A 14,692-nucleotide genomic window follows, 5' to 3' on the forward strand; every position below is an offset into this window, starting at 1 on the left:
AATGTCAAGAACTATGTTGTCAGTGTCCTCGTCCGCTGTTTCTGGTATACTGAACATACGTAGTCACTGCCTTCCTTGATACTGTTCCAGACAGTCCGTTTTATCGTGCAGTTCTGTTTTTAACTGGCTGATGGTTTTGTCCCGCTCCTCCAAGGCCCTCCTTGTATTAAAATTGATAGTCTCCCTTAGTTGTTCGACAACTGACCTTATCACCTGATCCTGGATAAGGTTGGCATGCGTGTTGAGTGTATCCTTGCTGCTCGGTGCTTCCTGCACGGCCTGCTTAACTTTAGCTTCCAGCGGCACTTGCTTCACTTTGCGCAGCACTATTATTTAATTAAGTTTTTGCCTTTTGCATTCAGTAACACTCAAGTAGGGCCACTGCACTGGGAGAGATGATGTTATACACTCTGAGCAGCCACACTCCAAAAGTTCACCTGCTGAATTCACCACCAGCCTCGTATTCTGCACCTATGCACTGTCCACCATTTTTAAGGAGTTTGTTACTCGATATTTGAGTTCACACAAATTAAGCTACCATTTTCACGTTAGCTATTTTAACTTAAACATATTTTTGTTCAGAAAATTGAGAACCACGTATTTATCGTTTTCAGGTAGGGATTGGTTTGTTTTTGTGGGTTTTAAAAAAATAGCCGGTCTATCATGTTGGAAAGACGGTTGTTTCCTGTTGTGATTTGTTTTATTTGTATTTTGTTGTAAAAATTGGTTTCGCTAATTGGGATAGTTATTGCTCTATTTATCATCTCGTTCAGTCCTGCTAACTTGTGTGAAGTTGGGTGATTAGAATTCTTGTCTGTTGTGTGTAATGTTTGAGTTGGTTTCCTGTATATCTTGTAAGATAGTTTATCATTACTTCTACTGATCATGATGTCCAGAAAGTTGATCTTCCCATTTGTTTCTGGTTCCATTGTGAACTTGATTGCATTGCGTAAAGAGTTTTGTGTGTCTAGTAAATATTCTGCATTTGTGATGTCATTATCATATACTCATATTACGTCATTCACGTATCAGCTCCAGTGCATTAGCGCAAGTTAGCAAGACTGAATGGGTTGATAAACAGAGTGATACCTATACCAATGAGCAAAACTAATTTTTATGATGAAATTCAAATAATAAAACAAAACGCGATAGGAAACAAGCATCTTCCCAACACAGTAGACCGGTTATTAGAAAAACATAAACAAAACCCTACCCAAAAATGATAAATATGTGGTTCTTAATTTTGTGGATAAAAATATGTACAAAATATGTAACTTGTTCAAAAAGGAAGTATTTAAAATGGCATTCAGAACAACACATTAGAGAAACAATTTAGTAAATGCAATCTGAATAAAAAGTCAATTTTTCTAAATCAGGAATTTGTGAACTGAAATGCCAACAACAAAATTGTAACACCATGTACGTTGGCCAGACAAAACGTAATTTCAGGTACAATGAACAAAAAATGAAGTTGGATACAATAGACACTCAGCATTCGGTGAACACACATGACAGCTCATACCACTACGCAGATATCAACACGGATCAAAAAATTGTCTGTATCAATAATTTAAGCAAATCATTGAATGTTAAGGAAGTTATCAAAATTTACATCGCAAAAAATAGCCAACAAGCCAACTTCAATGGGCGCACACATTTAAAAAGTTCACCCCTATTCAAATTGCTTAATTTCTGAACAACATTCCACACTTTTTGCATTACTGCTTAATGAGCCCCACAGGAGGTTATTCTGACTTAAAAGTCTGGAATGTGGGTTAGGATGTTATCTGTAGTAAATTCTGTGAGTTTTTGCATCATCTTGGCCACTCCAGATGTTTTAGTAGGTTATTATTAATCAATAAAACATTGTCGTACAAGATTCAGCCTATTAAAAGATCATTGGTCAACTCCTAAATAGTTTTTGAATAAAATTCGAATTACGATGACGATAATAATAATAATAATAATAATAATAATAATAATAATAATAATGAAAATGGTAAATTTGAATGAACTCAAATATCAAGTAACAAAACTGCAACACCATATATGTAGGCCAAGCTGTGGTGTACAAAATTTCAAAAGTACAGCACGAACAATCTTTATTTGTTAGATGCAAATTCAATTTCTATAATTTTACAAGTTGGACACAAATTGCTCTCTTGAAATACTTCTGTCGGATAATATATACACTATTTACAAAATTCTGGGTTGCCAGGACACAAACTAAAGACAAGGGTCTGTTTTGTGGTATAAGTACAGAATCTCTGAAGGTAAGTATTCTGTGTGAATATTACCGTCAGTATTAGTTCTAGATGCATGAAAGTAGTCTGCAGGTTAAGAAGAAGTCTTAGAAAGAGATGGGCACGTCCTGAGGTGAGACCCCTCGGTTTACTTCAGTCCACCTGTTCAGGACACATTCAAATTAGGGAGTAGCCCGACATGGCTGAAGTGCGATGTAATAAACCGCTGGACGGCGATCTGTCTTCTCCTGCTGGGTCTCTTCTTTATATACTAGTTTGAGCAGTGATGTCAGCACTGTTGCCTGATCACTGGTCAGAACTCACTAGCACAAACTGGAACTTTCCTCACAGTGCGCCAGTTTCAAATTGGGCACCACAACATCTTCCGCTCCTAATTTCACTGGTACGGTGTGAAATGGTGATGCTGATGGTGCTGGCTGCGCCTGTGATGGTGGACTGGAAAGCTGGCCATCTCTGTTGTGGTGGCATGGGCTGCTCTGGATGAGGCAGTGGAGATTCCTCCTGAAAAGAACCCTGACGAATTAGTTGGTCCAATGCTCGATCTGCTACCGATTGCCTGTTTTGAACTGGTGAATCCACTTCCTGGGCTGTATGGTAGTGCTGGTGAAACTGATCTTGATGGTGATGGACGCTCCTGATCTCGTACAGCCAGATTCCCAGGAAAGGTACCCATGCAGGATGCAGACAGAATGTCCTGGCGTAAACATTGTCTCCAGTTTGGAACTTCCTTGTGGTGACATTGGGCTGAGGCCATCTTTCCCAGGCATGGTCTTGTAGTTCCCTCGTAACTGCAATAATGCCTGTTCTTTGTTGAGACCAGTGTAAATAGCTTTCTTCATGCTGTTCTTGAAAGTTTGGACGAAACGCTCTGCTTCTCCATTGGCTTGTGTTTGGAACGGAGGGGCCAAGACATGACGAATACCGTTGGTCATGCAAAAAATCCCTAAAAGTGGAAGATGTGAATTGAGGACCATTATCTGATATCAGGGTCCGAGGTAATCCTTCTGTAGTAAAAATTTTCTTTAATGCACGAATTGTGGCTTCGGTGGTGGTAGAGTGCATTTTGACCGCAAAAGGGAAATGAGGCATGGCATCAATGACTGTAAACCACATAGAATTGCAGAAGGGTCCCGCATAATCGATATGTATCCATTTCCACAGGCTGTCTGCCAGTGGCCATGGGGAGAGATTGGCAGGTGACAAATGTTGGTGTGTTTGGCACAATTCACAATGCCTGATGGTGTTTTCAATATCTGTATCAATACCTGGCCAATAACAGTGCTGACGGCCTAGCTGCTTAGTCCTTAATATGCCCCATTGTCCTTCATGCAGTAAGGCGAGGACCTGAGTTTGAAGGTTGTGCGGAATGACGGCTCGGAAGTGGGCGCCTGTTTCCAGCAATAAGACACCTGCGCGGACAGTCAGGTGATCCTGTGTGAAAAGGTCCGATGACAGCTTATTATGTTCAGCCCAACCTTCGCTGACATAAGCTCATATCTGAGCTAGGGTAGGATCCTTGGCAGTAGCTTTGGTGACTCGACGGGCGTCAGGTAGAAATCTGGGAACTGTCTCCTCTATGTCAATATCTAATTGAAGATGCTCATTTTCTTGTGTGTCGAAGTCAGTTTCTGGTCCTAAGGGGAGACGAAAAAGGGCATCCATGTTAGAATGCTACGGTGTGCTACGATATTTGATGTGGTAGGAGTATTCAGATAGGAAAAGAGACCACCTCTGCAGTTTCCGTAGAGTATGTTCTGGAACCTTGTTGCCAGGATTGAAAAGCTGAACCAGCAGTTTGTGGTCCGTGATGATTAAAAAATTATTGCTATATAGATACTCATTGAAATGGCAGATGCCACAAATGATTGCTAATGCTTCTTTCTGTGTTTGGGAATAGTTATGTTGGTGAGTACTTAAAGTCTTTGAAGCGAAAGCGATGGGTCTCTCACGCCCATCTTCGTCCTTTTGGGATAGTACTGCTCCAAGACCATAGTCAGATGCATCTGTAGCTAATGTTACCAGCTTGCCTGGTTGAAAGTGGGATAGTTAAACTGCTTTGACTAGGGCACACTTTGTCTGCCAGGCTTGTTGGCACTGAAGAGAGCAGAGAAATTTAACGCCCTTCTTGCCTAAAGCATTAAGGGACGCGGCTACAGAAGCAAATCGAGGGATACATTTATTTTAGTAGTTGGCTTTCCCAATAAAAGATTGCAATTGGTTAAGGTTCTGATGTATGGGCATGTTGATTATGGCTGAGACATTCGTATCGCTGGGCCGTAAGCAGTGCTTATCGATGATGTGTCCAAGGTACTGAACCTGTGGCTGGAAAAATGTGCACTTGGATAATTTAGCGCAAAAGCCATTCTCTTTCAACTTGATCAGTAAAAGTTAGATTATTCAGATTATCCTGGTGGTCTTTGCCTGTGACGATGTCATCAAGGTAGTTCGCACAACCAGGAATGGAAACAGTAATTTGTTACAAGTAGCGCTGAAAAATAGCCATGGAGGAATAAACTCCAAAAGGTAGGTGCTGAAACTGAAGAAGACCAAGAGGCATGTTCAACGTTAGATATGGTTTGGATTCCTCATCTAGCGGGAGTTGAAGATAAGCATCTTTGAGGTCTACTTTAGAGAAACGTCGTCCTGCCAACTGATGGAAAAGGTCTTCTGGATGTGGGATCAAAAAAATGTCTGTTTCTAGTTGATTGTTAACATTCGAGCAGAAATCTCCACAGAGATGAATACTGCCATTGTGTTTCTTGGGGAGTAGCCCATCTGCTCGAACTAACAGGTTTCATGATCCCTTCTGTTTGCCTACGGAGTAACTCTTGTTTAACTTAGAGCTGCAGGGTCAGTGGAACAGGACGCGCCTTGAAGAAACATGGGGTAGCTCCTGGTTTCAATTGGATATGAGCTGTATACTCCTGAGCGGTACCTAAGCTAGTTTCAAAGACCTAACCAAAGTGCTCGAAGAGATCCATCCCCAACATGTTAAGAGGCTGTGTAGTCATTAACAACAAACATGACTTGCTAGTGAATCTCTTTGTAACTTGCTGGAATGATGATTTTGCCCTTTATATCAATCTTCCGTTTATTAAATGTACCGTGCTCTGGAACACGCTGCTCGTAGCTTACAATCAACAGTAAACTGCAGTGCCACACAGAACCACACAAGAGTCGGTTGGACAAGAGAGAGGGAGATAAACAGGACGGAGAAGTAAGTACTCAGATGCCGTGAACACTTTATTTACCTTAGAAATTTCACACAAGTCTCTTACCTTTTCCTTCTTTTTTCTTTTTAGAATCTTCCATACACTAATAATATATGGATCACACGAATTGTCTGGCTACATAATCCAACATATTGAGTAATTCCACCTAAAAAACAAGCCCTGTTTAACCAGACACATACGTATTCACACTTCCAACTTAGACGACATCGACCTAATTTCAAGATTTAATTCAGATTTTAGAACGCTGTGATCATCATATTCATTTTTATTTTTAATATCAAAACTCAATGGGACTTTCATCATTTAGTAATTGGTCTTAAGACAATTTTTAACAACATGAACTGTTTTTAAAACTGTGCTTACATATGACAGATTGAGTCATCTAGACTCTTAAACATTTGTTTAGTGTTAAGAATATCATGTGTTTATCATAATATTTTATGCTGAAGATGTCTCACAAGGAAGAGATGAAACATGTCCCTTTTTTAAAATAAAGTAAAATAAAGTAAATAAATTAAAATAAAGTATTGTAAAGGTGGAGTCACACAATCATTAAGACCTGTCTTGTTGAAGCTGACGGATTAATTATAGAATTTATTTCTTGCGGTTATTAGGTTCCGTTGCATGGCATCTCTACAGCAATATTGCCATTATTAAAGTTCCAACCTTCATACTCCTCTAAATATTTGAGTGTGATTTGATAGAATATGATGATATTTTAAGAACAAAGTATGCCATTCTATTTTAATTAATTTTTTTTTTTTCAAATATAATACTGTTACCATATGTCTTTTTCTCTTTCAGGTAGTTTATAAATTAATTACTCAAAATTAGCTTTGGCAGACTGAAGAACCTAACAGTTATAAATTAGCTAGTGTAAAATTCACTCACTTGTGCGGTCACTCTCTCTCTCTCTCTCTCTCTACATATATAAATGGTGATTTTTCATTAACTAATTGTATTCACATTATTGGTCAAAAGTTCTCTTTGAAGTAACAATGCTTGGGTGAAATTAAGCATGATTATGTACTGAATCCATATGTGACTCATACCCAGGAGTATCAGGTAACAAAGAATAGGGTAAGGTTTGGCCCAATAAGGAGAATAAAAATAATGAAATAAATGAAAAAAAAAATTAAAAAAATATCATCCTTGTCATTAAAGTGAATGATTATGATGCATAGCCATTAAGCTTATACAGGGTCCATCGTACAAACGGTGTTTGTACTCTGCACTACGGCAGCTGCCTCAGGCCAACTTAGCGTGCGCAGCTGCCCTGCTTTAAGTGTGTATACAATCTTATATGAAATCTTACCTTATGGATGATGTTGGAAGTGTCATCCTTCATAATGAGGGACTTCACAAACAACATTAGGATTTTCTACACACCAATAGCGAGAGTTATGACTGTTCAAATGACCATTAAGTCGAAACCTGGCGTCATCCAAAAAGAACACAAGCTGTGGGTTGAATAAATGATTATTCAATGATGCAAGATACCACTCACAATATCTCACTCTTGTGGCTGGATCAGCAATTGCCGAACAAATGCATCGCGTACCTGTCAAGCCGACTCGTACTTAAAATAACTTTTACATACGAAAATGTGTTGCAGTGATGACTGTTTCACCATGTTAACAGCTGAGATTCAGACTGGCTACTGATGCTACGTCGAACACGTGCACGCTCCTTGGAAGGTCAAGAATTATGCGCGCGCCTCCCGTACAGCTGCTTAGGTCTCGGAGAGTTAAAACACTGCTGGGCGGTCTGGGTTTATAAGAGAGACCCTGTATATGGCTACATAGAATCAAGTCAGATAAGGATTACATTACAACCCATTGTAAATCAGACGAGTTCTCATCACTCAAAGTACAATAAATTCTACAAATTACCGGCTCGATAGCTACAGTCGCTTAAGTGCGGCCAGTATCCAGTATTCGGGAGATAGTGGGTTCGAACCCCACTGTCGGCAGCCCTGAAGATGGTTTTCCGTGGTTTCCCATTTTCACACCAGGCAAATGCTGGGGCTGTACCTTAAGGCCACGGCTGCTTCCTTCCCACTCCTAGCCCATCCCTGTCTCATCGTCGCTATAAGACCTATCTTGTGTCGGCGTGACGTAAAGCAACTTACAAAAATAAATTCTACAAATTATCAATTTAACTAAAGTTACCAAATAAGACCTGCAACATCAAAACTGTTACAAATACTTAATTTGCATGAATTCACAAATTTGGATCTAGAAAGGAAAGGTAAATTGCTAAGTTCAATTTCCTACAAATTCTGAACGTACTGGTTCTTGCTTGATGACCTGACCTCAATCAATAGATCGTGACTACGATCCGATAGGTTCCTACCCATGATATTACTCATACTACGTGAATTAGGAGACAATAAAAGAAGGACCTCACTTAAATGAACATGACGCCACTCGCAACAAAGTATAAAATAGCTTACAAATAACGTAACATGAAAAAATGCGACCTGTAAACACATCGCTTCTTAAAATAATACCTGTAGAACGGTGTCCTATAATCTAATATTAATCTCAATTTGAAGACTAGCAATAGGTAATTCAAGTTATTTACAACAACAACAAGAAATGAAACTTTAATAAATGCTTGAGATGGTAGAATAGAGCAGAAGTGTGTTGAACATGTTGCAACCTTCACAACATAATGCATAAATATGCCACATTATAAGTATCCCAACTTCTCAGCAGTAAATTATGTGATAAATAAATCACAGTGTAGCCTCGAATGTATTTGAATATTCTGAATAAAACGTACCGGTACTGATCCAAACTCGAGCTGACCCGTTTACTTATCATCGTAACATATAATTGGATCGCTGAAGTATAAGGCAAACATTGAACTGTAACTCAAAAATAATCTCTAATGATAAATCACAACACACTGTTACTCCAGCGTATCACTTTGGGGAATATTGTCCTTTCCCATACAACTCCCAAATTCAGAAGAGTGTCCTGAACCTAGGAATGCCATCCTTTCCCATACCACTCCCAATACCATGAGCATCGATAGGCTCACTTCACACAAGAGTATCGCAACCATTGTTGCTTGCACTGCAACCTCGTTAGTATTTTAATGTAAGAGACAGAGTGATTTGGCTGTGTGGTCAAGGGGAGTTTTCACAGGGCTAGTTTACGAGCTGCAAGTTTTAGCAGTTTGTGAATTTACCCAGTGAAAACATACTCACTAGTTTGATTCCAGCTTACCGGGCTAGTGGCAAGTGGAGTTGAGCTCTCGGCTACTTTACAGTCCACTTACCGGTCACGTGACCAGCTTGCAACACATACTTGCCACGTGCAAACACAGAGTTACTCAGTTACTGGCTAGCTAAGACAGAACCAAGATCTCATCGAAATGAAATAGTGATGAAATGGTAAGACTTCTTGATATCTATGAGCAATATGAGTGCCTTTGGAACATACGACATTCTGATTATTGCGTTAAAAATAAACGAGATTCTGCCGTGATGAAATTAATGAGTGCTCTGGTGAAAGATAAAACTTGCGTTAATAATATTGAGAACTTACGCAAAAAGACCAAAGTAATAGAGAATGTTTATCGCCAAGAATTACTCAAGATAGAGAAGTCTAAAAGAAGTGGAGCTGGTGTAGATGATATTTATCATCCCAAACTGATATGGTTTAAGAGAGCAGGTGCTTTCCTGAGGAATATAATGATTACTGACTGAAGGGTTTCCAGTAAAAATATTGACATTGTGTATGGTGTTATTCTAAACAATAATGCAAGAGAGGGGAAGTTATCTCCACTGGAGAGATATCGAAGAGTAGCCTCAAGCTTGGTTCTTGCTGGAATTGAACATTTCATAATTGTATCCTGTTTAATAATAAAAGGTTCGACCATGAGAAGTAACTCCTCAAATTTATCTACACCCGGTCTAAGATGCTTTCTGTGTTCATGCGGGTCTTCATTTGATAATTCATGAAGCTCACAGTTTGATGTACCAGGAGATTCTTTGCGAACAATCCAGTGTCTACATGGCTGTTGTTTTTGACACTTCTTCACTATTTTTCCAAGTTCTTCACTTAAGACTACTACAGCAAGAGAAATAACTTCATCATTATTGTACATATCCATTAAAATCACAGCAATATACTTGTATAATCCTCGATCTGGGTGAATGTAGACAATACAGAACAACGCTTGGGTTGAACTAGCTGGCAACTGCATCCGGCATCTACTAGCCCCATGTAATTACCAACTTGCCTAGTAACCTTGACTTGCGGCAGGTAGTTACGGTAAGTAAACTAGCCCCATGAGAACGAGCCTTTAGGAGCATGCAGTTGTGAGCTTGCATTCGGGAGATATTGGGTTGTGATCTTGCATTCGGGAGATAGTGGGTTCGAACCCCACTGTCGGCTGTCCCGAAGATGGTTTTCTGTGGTTTCTCATTTTTACACCAGGCAAATTCTGGGGCTGTACCTTAATGAAGGCCACAGTCGTTTCCTTCCCACTCCTAACCGTTTCCTATCCCATAGTCACCATAAGACCTATCTGTGTCAGTGTGACATAAAGCCAATTGAAAAATCTAATATAAGAAGACAAACGTTACACAGCTCAGAGATATCTACGACAATCAACCAATCAGCATAATAACTAGTTGAAGATCCTGTTAAATCCACAGCTATAAAAGATGACAACAGCTGAGCTTGCATTTGGGAGATAGTGCGTTCGAACCCCACTATCGGCAACCCTGAAGATGGTTTTCCATGGTTTCCCATTTTCACACTAGGCATATGCTGCGGCTGTACTCTAATTAAGGCCACGGCTGCTTCCTTCCTACTCCTAGCCCTTTCCTATCCCATTGTCGTCGTAAGAGACCTATCTGTGTCAGTGCGACGTAAAGCAGATTTAATGAAAAAATCACTGCTGTATTCAACTATAAAATAGCATTAATTAACATGATCACAAATCTTATTTTACAATAACCTAGTACCTTTTTCTACATTTTCCATTTCCAATCTTCAGGGTCAGGTTGTAAATCAAGGACCCCCACAGTTTTCTCTCTCTTTCTCTCCACCATTCCCTTTCCTCCTATATTTCTTCTACTTTTACCCTCTCTTCTCTATACTTTACTTAACAGCATCCGTCCACTTTTTTCTGGGCCTTCCCTGCTGTCTTCCTCCTATTTTTTTCTCTATAAATACCCGCTTTGGAACTCTATTCTCTTCCATTCTGATTATGTGTCCATACCATTTCAGATTACTGGTCTCTACCTTGTCATGCAGTTTAGGGAATCCAATTCTCTCTCTAATTTCTATGTTACTGATTTTACCCCTTCATGTCTTCCCAATTATTCCTCTAAGTTATTTTATCTCGGCTGCTTGGATTCTGCTTTCATAGTTTTTTCTTGTTGCCCATATACCTGTCGCATATGTCAAAATTGGGGTGTACTGTATTGAGTACAGAATTTTCTTCCATATCTCTGGGATGTCTCGATTCCACACTATACCTCTCACACAATGGTAAAACCCATTGGCTTATTGGATTCTCTTTACAATTTCTTCATTTATTTTCCCACCTTCTGCAAGTATACTCCCCAAATATTTAAAGCTTTTCATAACTTGTAATTGTCTTACCTTTACTACAATCTTCCCTCTTCCTTCTCTATTATCTCATCACTGCTGTCTTACACTTCTCCACACTTACTTTCATTCCATATTCCTCCATCTCCTGATTCCATACAATAACTTGTTCTTGTACTTCCATTTCATCTTCCCCCCATATTACTATGTTGTCTACAAAGAGTAAGGCCTTTGTCTGTTTGCTTGCCATTTTTTATTGTACACTCTGGTAGATTTTATCCATGACTGTAATGAAGAGTAGAGGGGATAATACACTTCCATGTCAAAGTCCTGTTTCTACATGGAACCATTTTGTTTGTTCTATCTTTGTCTTTACACTACTTACATACTTTTCATACATGGCTTTGATCATTTGTACTTCTGCTCTGCCTACCTTCTTTTTAATCAAAGCATCCAAGACCAGTTGCTGTGGTAAACTGTCAAATGCCTTCTCAGTATCTATAAATGTCATAACTAAATCCTTCCTGTACTCCTATCTTTTCTCCATGTTCCTTAATGCAAAAATTAAATCAGAAGTTGATCTTTCTCTTCTAAATCCATTTTTTTCTTCCTCCATTTCCTTTTCTACTTTCATCCTCAGTCTTCCCTCTAATATACTCTCAAAGATCTTTGCTACATGTGAAATGAGGGTGATTCCCCTATAGTTGCTACATTCTTTATCACCCTTCTTGGATACTGGGCTTATCAGACCCATCCTCCATTCTTCTGGTACTTCTTTTTACTTCCATATCACTCGAAATAATATATCCAATGTTACCCTACTGGTCCTGTTGCCTTTATCATCTCGGTAGCCACCTCGTCCACACCTGATGATCTTCTTTATAGCTCCTTTTATTTCCAATATATCTTCATTTTGTTTTCTTCCACCATTTCGTCTTCGTGTTCCTCCTCTTCCTCTAGTTCTTTGAATTCGATATTAAGTAATTTAGCAAGATGCTTCTCCCATCGCTTTAGAATATTTATCCTGTAACTGTCCTTACAAATTTTGTATCTTCTCTCCTGTTTACTTGGTTTTAATCAATCCATACAATACTTTCTTACTTTAACATCCTCTCACAAGGTTTCTGTGAATTTTTCTCAGCCCCTCTGTTTTTTTCCCTGTACAATCTTCTGACATGCTTTCTATGGTTCATGATACTTTAGCTTACTGTCCATATTTCTGCCTCCTGTCCAGCTCCTCCATGCTTTTTATTTTTCTTTCACTGCCTTCCTTACTTCGTTATGCCGCCAGGGTGTCTCCTTTTCCTTCCTATTCCCTGATACTCTACCACATGTATCCTGTACAATTTCACCATTACTTGTTTGAATTGGGCCCATTCCTCTTCAACACTGCCAACCTTTCCTTTAGGAATTATTCTTTTCAGTTCTTTTTGGAACTTCTCTCGTGCTCCCTTTTCCTTTCATTTCCATACCTTTATTTGTCCTTCTCTTGTCTCTTTTAATTTCACTACTTTACCAAGTCTTAATTTAGCTACTAAAATTTTATGGTCTTCAAAATTTTCTCTTTGCATAGCTGTCACATCATTCAATTGTCTGTGTTTCTCTCTCTCAAATAGAATCCGATCAATCATTGTTTATGTTTTCTTTTGTACCCATCCATATACCATGTTATTGCCTACTATGAATCCATTCGTCTCACAAAAATCTAGTATTAGCTCTGTTTCTGCATTTTTATTTCTGTAACTGAAAGGACCAACCTTGTAGTTTTCCTATGTGAGCGTTCATGTCTCCCATTATCACCACTTCTTTATCTTCAGTGCATCTCTCCAGTTCCTCCTCCAGACTCTCTTCAACATTACCTGTCTGAGGTGTATATACTTGGATAAAATCTTGCACTCCTCTCTCCAAGCCAAGTCTGATTTTCATGGTTCTGTCATTTAGGCCTACCTTGTAAACCATCTTTATGTACTGTACCAGATCTTCCCTCACAATAAAACCTACTCCATTCTTGCATTTCGCACCTCCACTCCAAAACAACTGAAACACTTTCCTTTCCACTTGGTTTCACTCAATCCCAACAATGGAATGTCCTTGCTTTTATTGTGTATTCTATTAGTTCTTCTGTCTTGCCATTAAGTGTCAAGACATTTATGATTGCAATCTTCGTTGCTAGTTGCCGACTTTTCACAGTTCCCCTAGGAACAGAACACCAGGAACTGTGTCACTTTTGGGAGATTCTCTAACCATTTCCGAGGCCTTGGCTTGCTCTGTCATTTTGTAGGCTATTAGTGTGATAGGCTCACCACACCCAAAGGCAGTCAGTCACCTAGCATATAAGATGTAAATTAAATAAAGACCATCATAAACCATCAAATAAAGTTTACTTTCCTTCTATTCACTAAGATACACATGCTGTCTCCAATAAAATTATACTCCAAGAGAAATACTTTAAGTGATACAACTACTGATATTACACCTCACATTTCCTTTAAATTAATTTGCCTTCAAAGCAAGGAAATTTTTAATATTGTAATGGTCATAGCGTCCGCCATGTCAACTGGCAGTGGGCCCGGCCCGTCACTGTATTGGCCCCACCCCCTTAGGCTCGTGCATGCCAATCGCGAGTAACATTTAAGTACTGGGCCAGCCCTTCTCCCTTCTGTCCGTGGTCGCGTCGCAAGGGACGACGGAAATCACTCGACTATTAATCTGGAGTCTTCTATCTCGCGAGGTTCCTGGATACATCTAGCATCCGGACTGTTCTGGAAAGCCCAGAGCAGGTATATAAGGAGAGGTGTAACTTGGAGTTAGTGAGAGGTAGACTGAGTTAGAAGTTGGTGTGGTTCAGTTGTGAGCGACTGCCAGTGTAGTGAAGTATGTAAACTGCCGTGATTATCGGACTAGTGTGCTGCAGTGTGGACTGTCGGCAAAGGAGAGAACGTGTAGCCGTGCGATGCGGGACCTTGTGTGAGAGTGTAAAACTGTGTAGTGTGAGGGGGAGAGAGTGCACGAACTGTGTAAGTTTGTGTTATGAGTAACAGTTGTGTGTAGTCTTGTATAGTTTAGTGCGTAGCTAATAAATCTTAGTATTGAAGCTACCAATCTAGTGTTAATTTATCATGCTACCCCGCCAACTCGTTACAATATATATAAGAGCAGGCTGTCACCTAATCACTTCCCAGCAATATCTTTTCCAAATTAAATTATTACATACTCATCTTGTTGTAATCTTCAGTCCATACTGAGTGAGTTGGCTGTGTGGTTAGAGTTGCGCTGCTGTACCTTAATTAAGGCCATGGTTGCTACCTTCCCAATCCTAGCCCTTTCGCATCTTTCCATCGCTGAAAATCTTCATTGTGTTAGTGCGACGTTAAAGAGTCAGCAAAAAAAGAAGTCTTCGCTCCATCAGGTGTGATTGGGCTCCATTTTCATCTAGTTGTTCATGGTAGACTCCATTGTGGTCCAGCGATGTTCCAGTCTACCATTCTAGATGCTTCCATGACATGTTATTGTCCCCATGGCACCATAATATTGAAATTCCCACGTTGAATCTCAGTGTTGTGGAATTCAGCAATGTTGATTTTTGTTCACAGCACACTATCAAATAACTGGCCAATTTGAC

The 14,692-nt window shown here is 39.5% G+C and overlaps 1 protein-coding gene across 2 annotated transcripts in view; it reads left to right on the plus strand.

The window, feature by feature from the left end:
* Positions 1-14,692, plus strand: part of Abcd1 (ATP binding cassette subfamily D) — a 349,165-nt gene that overhangs the window by 58,245 nt on the left and 276,228 nt on the right. The window lies entirely within an intron of this gene.

This window comes from Anabrus simplex, chromosome 2, assembly GCF_040414725.1.
Source record: "Anabrus simplex isolate iqAnaSimp1 chromosome 2, ASM4041472v1, whole genome shotgun sequence".
Lineage (NCBI taxonomy): Eukaryota > Metazoa > Arthropoda > Insecta > Orthoptera > Tettigoniidae > Anabrus > Anabrus simplex.